The sequence below is a fragment of the Dermacentor silvarum genome, chromosome 8 (genome assembly GCF_013339745.2).
Source record: "Dermacentor silvarum isolate Dsil-2018 chromosome 8, BIME_Dsil_1.4, whole genome shotgun sequence".
Taxonomy (NCBI): domain Eukaryota; kingdom Metazoa; phylum Arthropoda; class Arachnida; order Ixodida; family Ixodidae; genus Dermacentor; species Dermacentor silvarum.
This window is the reverse complement of record NC_051161.1, coordinates 162,645,515-162,655,351: the sequence shown is the minus strand read 5'-3', so window position 1 is coordinate 162,655,351 and position 9,837 is coordinate 162,645,515.

Here is a 9,837-nt window from a genome sequence, read left to right as displayed (position 1 = left end):
TGTCAAACTCGACGGTGGCTTCCTGAATGACCATTTTAGGCCTCACTAAGCTAATGATGTTTTATATTTGTTCTCTTATTCGCATTACTTGTGTGAGCCAGATAACAAAGTAAACAATGAAAGCACATGAATGTGCTTTGGCGTGCAAGCTGCTAACAGTGGCTAACAGTTTCGTATTGTCTACTGCTATTTCACCAGCACTGCTATGACATGACTGTGATTTGCAGTGCACACTGTTAACAGAACCATAAAGCGCGCTCTGACTTCTGCTATTTCACTATAGCGCGCGTCAGACTCGACGGTGGCTGCCCGAATGAGCATTTTGAGCCCGCCAACGATAATCAGGGTTAACAATAGTGTTTCAATTCAGATATTCCAGCTTTTAAACGTGTTTCAATGCCACTTCTTAAACCGAGCACGATGTGTGCAGGACGTTGTTTATCAGAATTGAGCTTCTATTATAAGGAATGTGCCATAAATGGAACTGCTTATTTATTTGAGAGGTCACGGAAGGGATGGTTGGCTGTTGCGAACCCACCGGCAAAATTTTGGTAGACGTAATAAGGGCTGTTATCTCGTTAATAAGAAGACTTTATGCTTCGCCGAGTGGCTCAATGCCAGACAGCTCGCGCAGTCAGAGTCGGTTTCTTCAGTATCATCTTCACCCAGCTGGATGATCATGGGTTGAATGTGCTCACTCGCAGACGTGTCAAGTCTGAACTTTGCCTCCTGGTCCATCACATGCTGAATGCTCTTCCTCCAGGCTTCCGCCGTTGCCTGCTTGATTTTCTCCCTCAAGATGGCGTCGACCGTGGACAGCTTGAAGTCTCTGTTGTCCGCAGCGATGCCATTTTTGACCTTGGCCCACACAAGCTCAATGGAATTAAATTCGCAGTGGTACGGCGGGAGCCTGAGTACCATTCAACCGGCCCTTATAGCTGTGTTGTCTACGATGTAGCTCAGAAAGCGTGACTACAGTTGCCACCAGCTCAAGCAGCTGTTTCTTTATCATCCTTTCACCGTAGGTGATGTTCTTGCTTGTGAGCCACTCCTTTATCTTTTGCTTCTTCCAGGCCATTGTCGGCAATTTCTCTTCTCGCTGGCTATGGTAAGGTGCATTGTCTAAAACAATGACGCTACCAGCTGGTAACTTCTGCATAACGTCATTGAAGCATCCCTCAAAGCCATTGCTGTCCATTTCCTCGTGGTAGTCGCCTCTCTTTTGGCCTCGGAATACATCCAAGCAGCCGTCGACGAAGCCATTCTCACTGCCGATCTGCGCCACGATCAGGCGCAGACCTTTCCCAGAAGGTTGTTTTAGACCCATCGTCAGACCATTTACTCGAGCGAACAGGCGTCCGCGCTTCTGCACCACGGTGTCCGTCCACACGATCGACCGAGTGTGTCCCGCCGTCACCCATGTCTCGTCCAGGTAGAAGATCCTTCGGCCTGCCGCCCGGTAGGGCTCCACGTCACGGAGGTAGCGATTCCGCCAATCGGTGATGTCATCCCGGTCGACAAGCAGCGAATTGCGGCTTCTCTTTTCGTGCTTGAAGCCGATCTCGGCAAGCAGGCGACGCACAGTACACCACCTTAGTGATGGGAGTTCCATACGCTCCGAGAGCTCGGTAGCTATCTTCTCGACCATCGGTATCTCGTTGCGGCGAAGTAAATCGTGCACACATGACCTCAGCGCGCACAACGCGAAGCTGTCAAACTTTGCGCTGCGTCTTCTCTTCTCCACATTGTGTGGGCGCTTTCACGAGGGCGTCGTCAGTTTGCCACCCGAAAAATGTGAAGCTTTAATTTCCTCCCTCACCCTCAACACAGTCCTTTCACTGACACCGAGCATGTCGGCGACAAACTTGCTCGTGTCCTCCACGCTGCGTTCAGGCTGCCTGTTACGCCAAAACGTGTAGCAGTGGAAGATCATGTTGCGTGAATCGCTGTTCAGGATGTGGCCGCTCTTGTTCTTGGTGGTGTGGTCATCGAGGCGACAAGGCTCGTTCGACGACAAAGGATCGCGTTCCGATGTCACCTCGCTGGGTTCCATGGCGGAAAACTGGCACGGAATGCCACGCACGATCGTGCGCGAACACACGAGATTGCAGGTTCGCAACCGCGAAAAAAAAAAACGAAAAATAATAATAATTAAAAAATAAGCCTAACCCATTAAAAATAAGCTTGTGCAAACACACAAAAAGCATATATGAATCTTATGCTGTTAAGCCAGCGACTGCTTTATAATTATACGCGCGGTGCCGTCCATCTTGCTCCGTGGCAGACGACGCACAGCGTTGTAGAAGGCACGGAGTTATTTTTCTCTCGCGATCCGGCATGTGCTGTAGCATTTCCATCATGATAGTTTTACCAAACCGCTCGTCAAGATACACAAATCTTATTTACACCGACAAATACGCGTTTTAGAAGCATTCACAATTTTTTGAGCGGGACTATTTCTTTAGTCGCGGAGGAATTGGCTGCTGCGCTTCGGTCAACTGGACGGGGCCTCTCCTCTCTTCTAAAGTTGTACCCGACTATAGAATACGTGGCGCACATCTCACATCGGAATCGCGTTGGTTGCGCACCTCGTCTGAATTGAATCTCGTCGTCTGCGCCTGCGCACGCTGCGTTTGCATGCGCCTTACCTAGATGGCGCCACCGTACTGGCGGAGGCTCGGGTCGTCGGCGCCTGCGCGCCTGCCTAGGGTGCGTTTATAGGGCATTTTTCCGCTGCCGGATTGCAAGTGCTTGCGTGGCTCAGTGTTAGATTATCTGGCTCCCGCGCAGCGGGCGCGGCTTTGATATCGGCGGGAAGCGGGTACTTTTTCGCATTTCCGGTGATATCGGTTACGGTCCCCAACAGCGGCGGCGGTGGTGGCAGACACCATCGCGAACCGAAACGGCTATTGGAATAAGCCCATAACAGCTTGCGCTGTAAAATGGCTGTTAAATTCGATGGCCGTTGGTGGTTTCAGCGTCACCAGCGAGCAACAGTAATTTCTCGGGTTCACAAACCCCGATAGACCCACATGATGGCTTCCCGAAAAGATACACTGACATCCAGAGTTACTGCTGACTCTTACCCACCCCCGCATCCCCAAGCTTACCAGAGAAGAGGCGGTGATGTTCCGGAAACTACAGACCAGCACATGCCCCCCTGCTGCACGCTAGGATCTACAATTAAAACTGCGCCTCCTGCTCTGCACCCAATACCCTTTATCACATGGTATAGGAGTGCGAGCACAACCCTTCGACACCACCCATCACCGAACCAACTGTCGAGCTGTGGGAGGCCCAGCTGACAAGCCCGAGACTTGAAGACCAGCATCAACTGGAGAGGATGGCTAAACTATCGACTCCGGCCCACGGCATCCTGGACTATGGACGCCGCCTACCTCGGTCGACTCCACCTTCACCTCGTTTTTACGAATAAAGTTTATTCCTCTCCCTGACTTCAATTCTTCTTCTTTCTGGGGCTTTACGTGACAAAACCGGTTCTGATTATGAGGCACGCCGTAGTGGAGGGCTCCGGATTAATTTGACCACCTGGGGTTCTTTAACGTGCACTACAACGTAAGCACATGGGCGTTCTTGCATTTCGCCTCCATCGAAATGCAGCCGCCACGGCCGGGATTCGATCTCGCGATCTCGTGCTCAGCAACGCAACACCTTAGCTTGAGCCAGCGCAGTGGGTCCTCCTGACTTGCAAGGTCGAAAACATCGAACACAGCATCGTCAGGAACGGCAGCACGACTAAGCCCAATAAGTTAGAGGGAAAACATTTGCCAAAACGCTTCCTCACCTGCACGAGAAATCCCAGAGGGTTATGCATCCGCATGCCTTAACAGCGATAAAAGGACATTGGGATGACGACGTATGCGTGACGGCTATGGCGTGACGACGATGGTATGTCAACAAATGACGGTATGACAACGAATGCCCAACAATTTCATGACGACGACGGCACGACGAGAATCAGATAGCTAAGCAGGAGTGACAACGACCACGATGGCATCACGACCACGAGCACATACCTAGTGGCCCAAGCTCGTAGACAACTTGCGCCGCTGAATCGGCTGATGAGGATAGATAGATAGATAGATAGATAGATAGATAGATAGATAGATAGATAGATAGATAGATAGACAGACAGACAGACAGACAGACAGACAGACAGACAGACAGACAGACAGACAGACAGACAGACAGACAGACAGACAGACAGACAGACAGACAGACAGACAGACAGACAGATAGACAGATAGACAGATAGATAGATAGATAGATAGATAGATAGATAGATAGATAGATAGATAGATAGATAGATAGATAGATAGATAGATAGATAGATAGATAGATAGATAGATAGATAGGAGGCGGCGCACCTCCTTAATCTACTCAGTTGATTGCTGATAAGGCTTAAGAACTGTTGTTACGGCGAAGCTGTCTATGGCTAGGATCCGGCATTTTATGGCATCGGCGCGGAAAAACTCTCTCCTAAAAAGTGAGAGTGACATAGCCAACAACAAAAGCAAATGCACATCGCTTCTTGCGTCGGAGCTCAGTTTAACGGCCAGCTGTGTCTAAAATATGTTTCTCCGTGAATGTGTGACGTAGTGCGAGACGTAGTGCGCACTGATAAAGCGATCAAGGGTAATTTTTGGTACCATTTCGCTCCACCGTTGCCATGGGAAGGCCACGCGTGATCCGTACGCCGGAAGAGCAGCGACAGCGGGAGCAGCGGCGGGAGAGAGACCGTCGACGTCGTGCCAGCGCGGCGGCCCGAGAAGAAGAGCGTTCCCGCGATGTGGTACGTAAGCGACGAGCAAGAGCCAACGACACAATTCGCGACGCCGACGCCACGAGGGCACGGTGCCGGGATTCGACGGCGCCTACGCAAGGTTGCAAAAGGACTTTCTGGATCGCAAGGATCAAGCTGCCGAGTACGTAATCGCCTATGGTTCGATAACGGCCTCACGGAAATCAACAGCATACGGTCGGAAGAGCGACAGCAGAGGGCGATGGATGTGCTGACTCGGTGCTTTCCCGGCGAGAACATTGTGGAATGGCAACCGCACGAACGCGCTCGTGCCACTCCCATAGCCATGTTTTCCTCCTGTCATGGTATAGAGGATAACTCTCATTTATGAAATTCCACAACTTTGCCACTGACGGAACATTTACACTTGGCGAAGCTGCTGCTTTTCTAGCCGGTGCACACACAGCCTAACCAAGGAGGTTACACGTAAATTTTGATGGAGTGGAGGGTGTTCTGAGAGGTGTACCTCGGTGGTGTGTTTGTGCATCCGAGCAGGAATGGTCGTGTTTGAGAGAGCTGTGCCATAGTAAGTAAGCACTCGCTTCTCGCCTCATCCAAGCAGCAGCAACAGTTGCCCGACAGCTTCGCCGACGGATGAATAGCCCTCGGTTGCGAGCGCTGCGGTGCGGAGGAAGAATGGGCCATGCCAACTTCTGCAATTACGCTCTCCCCGTGCCATTGGGACGGCCGGAGAAACACCTGCCGGTGTTTCTCCGGCCATGATTTGGTGATGGTGGAATGAAAGCCATCTCTAGGACCACATGTAGAGCCGACTTGCAGCATTGTAGACATCAGGGAAATTCCGATTTCTCAAAAATTTCATGCCAAATATACCACATCCCCGATGCGTTTTGGTGTTCGCCGGATTCGCCTTCCGTTGGCGCGTTCCTTCACCGACCGACAATGCCACCGATCTCTGAGGACTCATGCGCTTCGCGTCGCGCAGCACTGACCGATAAGCACTCAAGGAGTTGCTAAGGAGGATTCAGGCACTATATGAGTCTCGTCACAGTTGCTAATGCTGCGACGGGGATGGGTAACGGGCTAAAGACCGATAAGGGCTTATATTCATCGGAGAAATTCTGATAATGTTGATAAAGGCCGATAATAGTATAAGGACGGGATCATGTCTCATGAAGTTGATAGGGACAGATAAGGGTTGTTAAGAATCGGATCTATTCCTATAAGGTTGATAACGACCGCTAAAGATCGATAAGGGTCAGATCGAGTCATACAAGGTTTATAACAACCGATAAGGGCAGATAAGGGTCTGATCTAGTCCGATACGCTTGATAACAACTGATAAGAGTTGATCAGAGTTTATACGGTCGGATCAAGTATGATAAGATTGATAATGACAGCGGGATGCATGGAGATGAGCAACTAGCACAATGCAAACGCATACTCGGACAACTCCAGTGGAGTTCCTGCATGAATTTCGTTTTTGTTTTTTTTTTCTCTTTTTTTTCATTGCTGTCAATAATTTTAACAAAAATCAAGAGTCATTCCACTCTGGGAAGGCGGTAGACCAGCGAAGCTGTTTAGCGCACGCCACAGAGGTGACACGGAATTTTGAACAAACGTACGAACACATTAATTGTCTTGATCGGTTGTCATCGTGACAAAAGCTACGCACACACATTCTCCTATCGCATCTGTTATTAATATAATAATTCCATCATATTCGCGTATCGTCCGGACTCCCGAGGAGCAACGCGCCTACGAAGAGCGACGGCAGGAACAGAGACGAGAATGCAATCGTCGCCGGTGGGCGGTAAACACCACCGATGAAGATCGTGCACGCAACGCCAAGCCAAAGGCACCTTTTATTATGGTTATATATATATATATATATATATATATATATATATATATATATATTCCCGTGGACCGCCACCCCGAGGAGCGACCGCCACCCCACGGTTATTTAATAAGTTATTTGAATTCATCATAAGGCTCAACCTCGTCAATTCCCACTGCCCTCCACAAGTTTTGATGCTGATGTGTACATCGCTGACCCTCTGCCACCGTCCCATGTTTCACACATATCTGCTTACATGTGCCGAAAGATTTACCCGGTGGCTTGCAGCTTGTCCGATGTTCGACATCCACGCGGAATCAGTAGACCACGCCTTTCTGCCTAAATGGGTTAGCCGTTTCGACGTCCCTCCGGCCCTCCCCATGGTGTTTAGACGCCAGTTCGAATCCAGCCAACTGCTATCATTAGCGTTACTTCTGTGTTGCTCCTGCAGTCTAACGGCATCCTACCATTCTGCTTCCAGCGGTCTCGCAGAGCGAACGGCTGCTATCTCGTGGTCTGGTGGAGCCTGCTATTGGCGCCCACCTCTTTTCGTTCGATTGCCGGCCCACCTTCTTGATGCACCTGTGCACCATGGTTAGGCACGAGCTTTCAATTTCATTTGCGAAGCTGATGTACGCCTGCAATCTACGTCTTCCTTCTGATCAGGTCGAGTCGCTGCCAGCCGTCCACTGGAATTCATTGATTCTGAAAGATCTAGAAAATGGGCTGTGTTTTCTGACTCAAAACCGGCATTACAGTGCACGCAGTTTTCCAACGCGGATGTAATGAACAGCTGACATACTAAATCGTGAAACTTCACCACCAAGTCCATCAATATGTCCGCGAGGTTTACTTTAAATGGGTACCTGGTCATTGTGGAATCAGTGGCAACGATTCCGCAGATAACGCTGTTACAAATCACATCAAGAAGAGCAAAGCGTTCCAATTCCGCTTTCGAGGACAGACGCTGCAAGGCAGCTTCGACACATGGCACGCAGTCTCTCGCAGACCGAGTGGAACTCGTCAAACTTAAGTCATGCACGACTGTATCGGCACCTCACTGCAACTCCGAACTCCATTCGGACTTCCTCGACGTAAAGCTTCGCTTCTCTGTCGCCCTTCGTTAGGAGTTGCCTTCACAAAGGTATACTCTACATTAATTCGAGTGACCGACAGTGCAGCATGCGAGGTCTGCAGCAGAGAAGAAACTATCGACCACCCGCAGTGCCACGGCTCAAAATATGCCTCAGAAACTTGCTAACGCCCTACCAAAACTGGACAATCGGCCACTTTCCGGGAAGGTGCTGCTGGAACACCACGGTGAAGGCACTTTTGTGCTCCTTGAGGACAACGCGCTTGTGCGAACGTCTTTGACTAATAGTGCAATACCACACGCGTCAGCGAATTCACCGCTAATTTCCTTCTTTCCCTCCCTCCTCTTTCTTCCTGTCATCTTTATGTTCCTCTTTCCCATTCCCCCGGTGTAGGGTAGCCAACACGGGCGTTATTCCACGGCCGGACTCGACTCTCCTCCGCGCTCCCTTACGGCCTTTGCAACGCGACGGGAGTCAATGTAATTTTTTCTGACGAGCTGCTCGATGGCTCGCCGCAAGAGGTCGCTACCACCTCACCGTGTCTAGGGTGCCTCGATGCCAGCGCCGCCGTTCAGGGTGGTGCCAACCTTTGACCGCCCCCGCGCCGCCGCTTTCTCGCTGCGACGCCATATTGTGTCACAGCGAGCCGTTGCGATTGCTTGGTGCCGGTGCTGAGTTCGAGGCACAGTGCGCGCGGATGCTTCGCGGACGCTTCTACTTGCTAGACAGTGTTCAGCCGCATGACTGACAAGCTATCACGTGCATCGTGTCGACATGACGGGCTGTTGTGTTCCCAAGTGCGCCGGATCGACGCGTAAAGGACTGCGTTGTTTTCGCTTCCCCCGGGACCCAGAGCGACGGAAGAGATGGGAAGCCCAAGTAAAGCGCGATCACTGGAAGGCAACGGATAACTCCTGCATTTGCGAGGTAAGTGTCAATAATGTTTAGACTACCGCACCGCGTTTTTCATTTAAATAAGGAAGTATTCTCCGATCCTCGCTCACGTACCTACGTTCGCTCACGAACTAAGTAAGCACTGCACCGATGCTGTCTGAGTAGTGTATGGTTTGCGAGCGCGCGTCGCATAGGCTTTTTTCGTTTTGATGGGCGCAGTCTGTACCCTTATTTTAAGGACTGACGAAGATGCTTAGCCGCGAAATAGTCTTACATTAGCTACGAATCGTCACGTAAGCCACCTATTTTCCTTTTTCACGGGAAGCACACATCGTGTGTGTCTCTTGTTTCTTTTTTTTTTTTTTCGGTACTGGTTATTTGGGACTAAAGAACGCAGTGCTTCGTCTGGGGAGAGCGGCTGTTTTGTACGTGGTAAGCGAAACATTGTGATTTTCTCCGATTTCTCAGGAGATATCTTGCGGACCTCAGGGTGTTACGTTACATAGCTGATTTTTTAGACTTGTACATATCGTAAGCCGATGGTCATTCGTGCTCATTCCCGATCGTAGTGGGTACTGTGACGGTCTTTAAATGCCTGTGCACGGTATGCCCAGGTGTAGTAGAGTTAAGGGGCATCATGGGACCAAAATGTTTCGGCGCTTTCTGGCATGGTGTCTGTTGTAGCCTGTGCATTTCTTCGAAACGTGTGAAGCGAGGTAATACAGCATTGCTTCTGCTAAAATTTATTTTTAAGCACTGTAATGGGTTCTCTGTATTTACAAGGCAACTTTCATATCAATAAGCACTTTGTTGTTTTACCTGTACTGAGAAACACTTTGAAGAGGACCAGTACGAGGGTAAAATCGACAGGATGGGCGCCGTCTGTTAAAGTCAACAGCCCTACATCATCATGGACTATATTTTCGAAGTGAAAAACATGCTAATCTGTATTGGACTGTCTTAGTTTCATTTACGGTTTTGTACGTGATATGTATGCAGTGTTGTTTATTTTGTCAATGTAGTTATCAGTGTTCTAATGGTTATTTATGAAATGTTCTGTACTCGCCATCGATGGGTTTTGGCTGATGCGACGTATTCGATGGTAGCTGATGTATTGTATTCCTGGCTGGATATCTGGCTGGATATCTTGATTAATATTACCCGCGGTTGCGTTTTATTCTCTGTGTGTGCATTCTATTGTTTGGGATTTATATTAGTGTAATTAT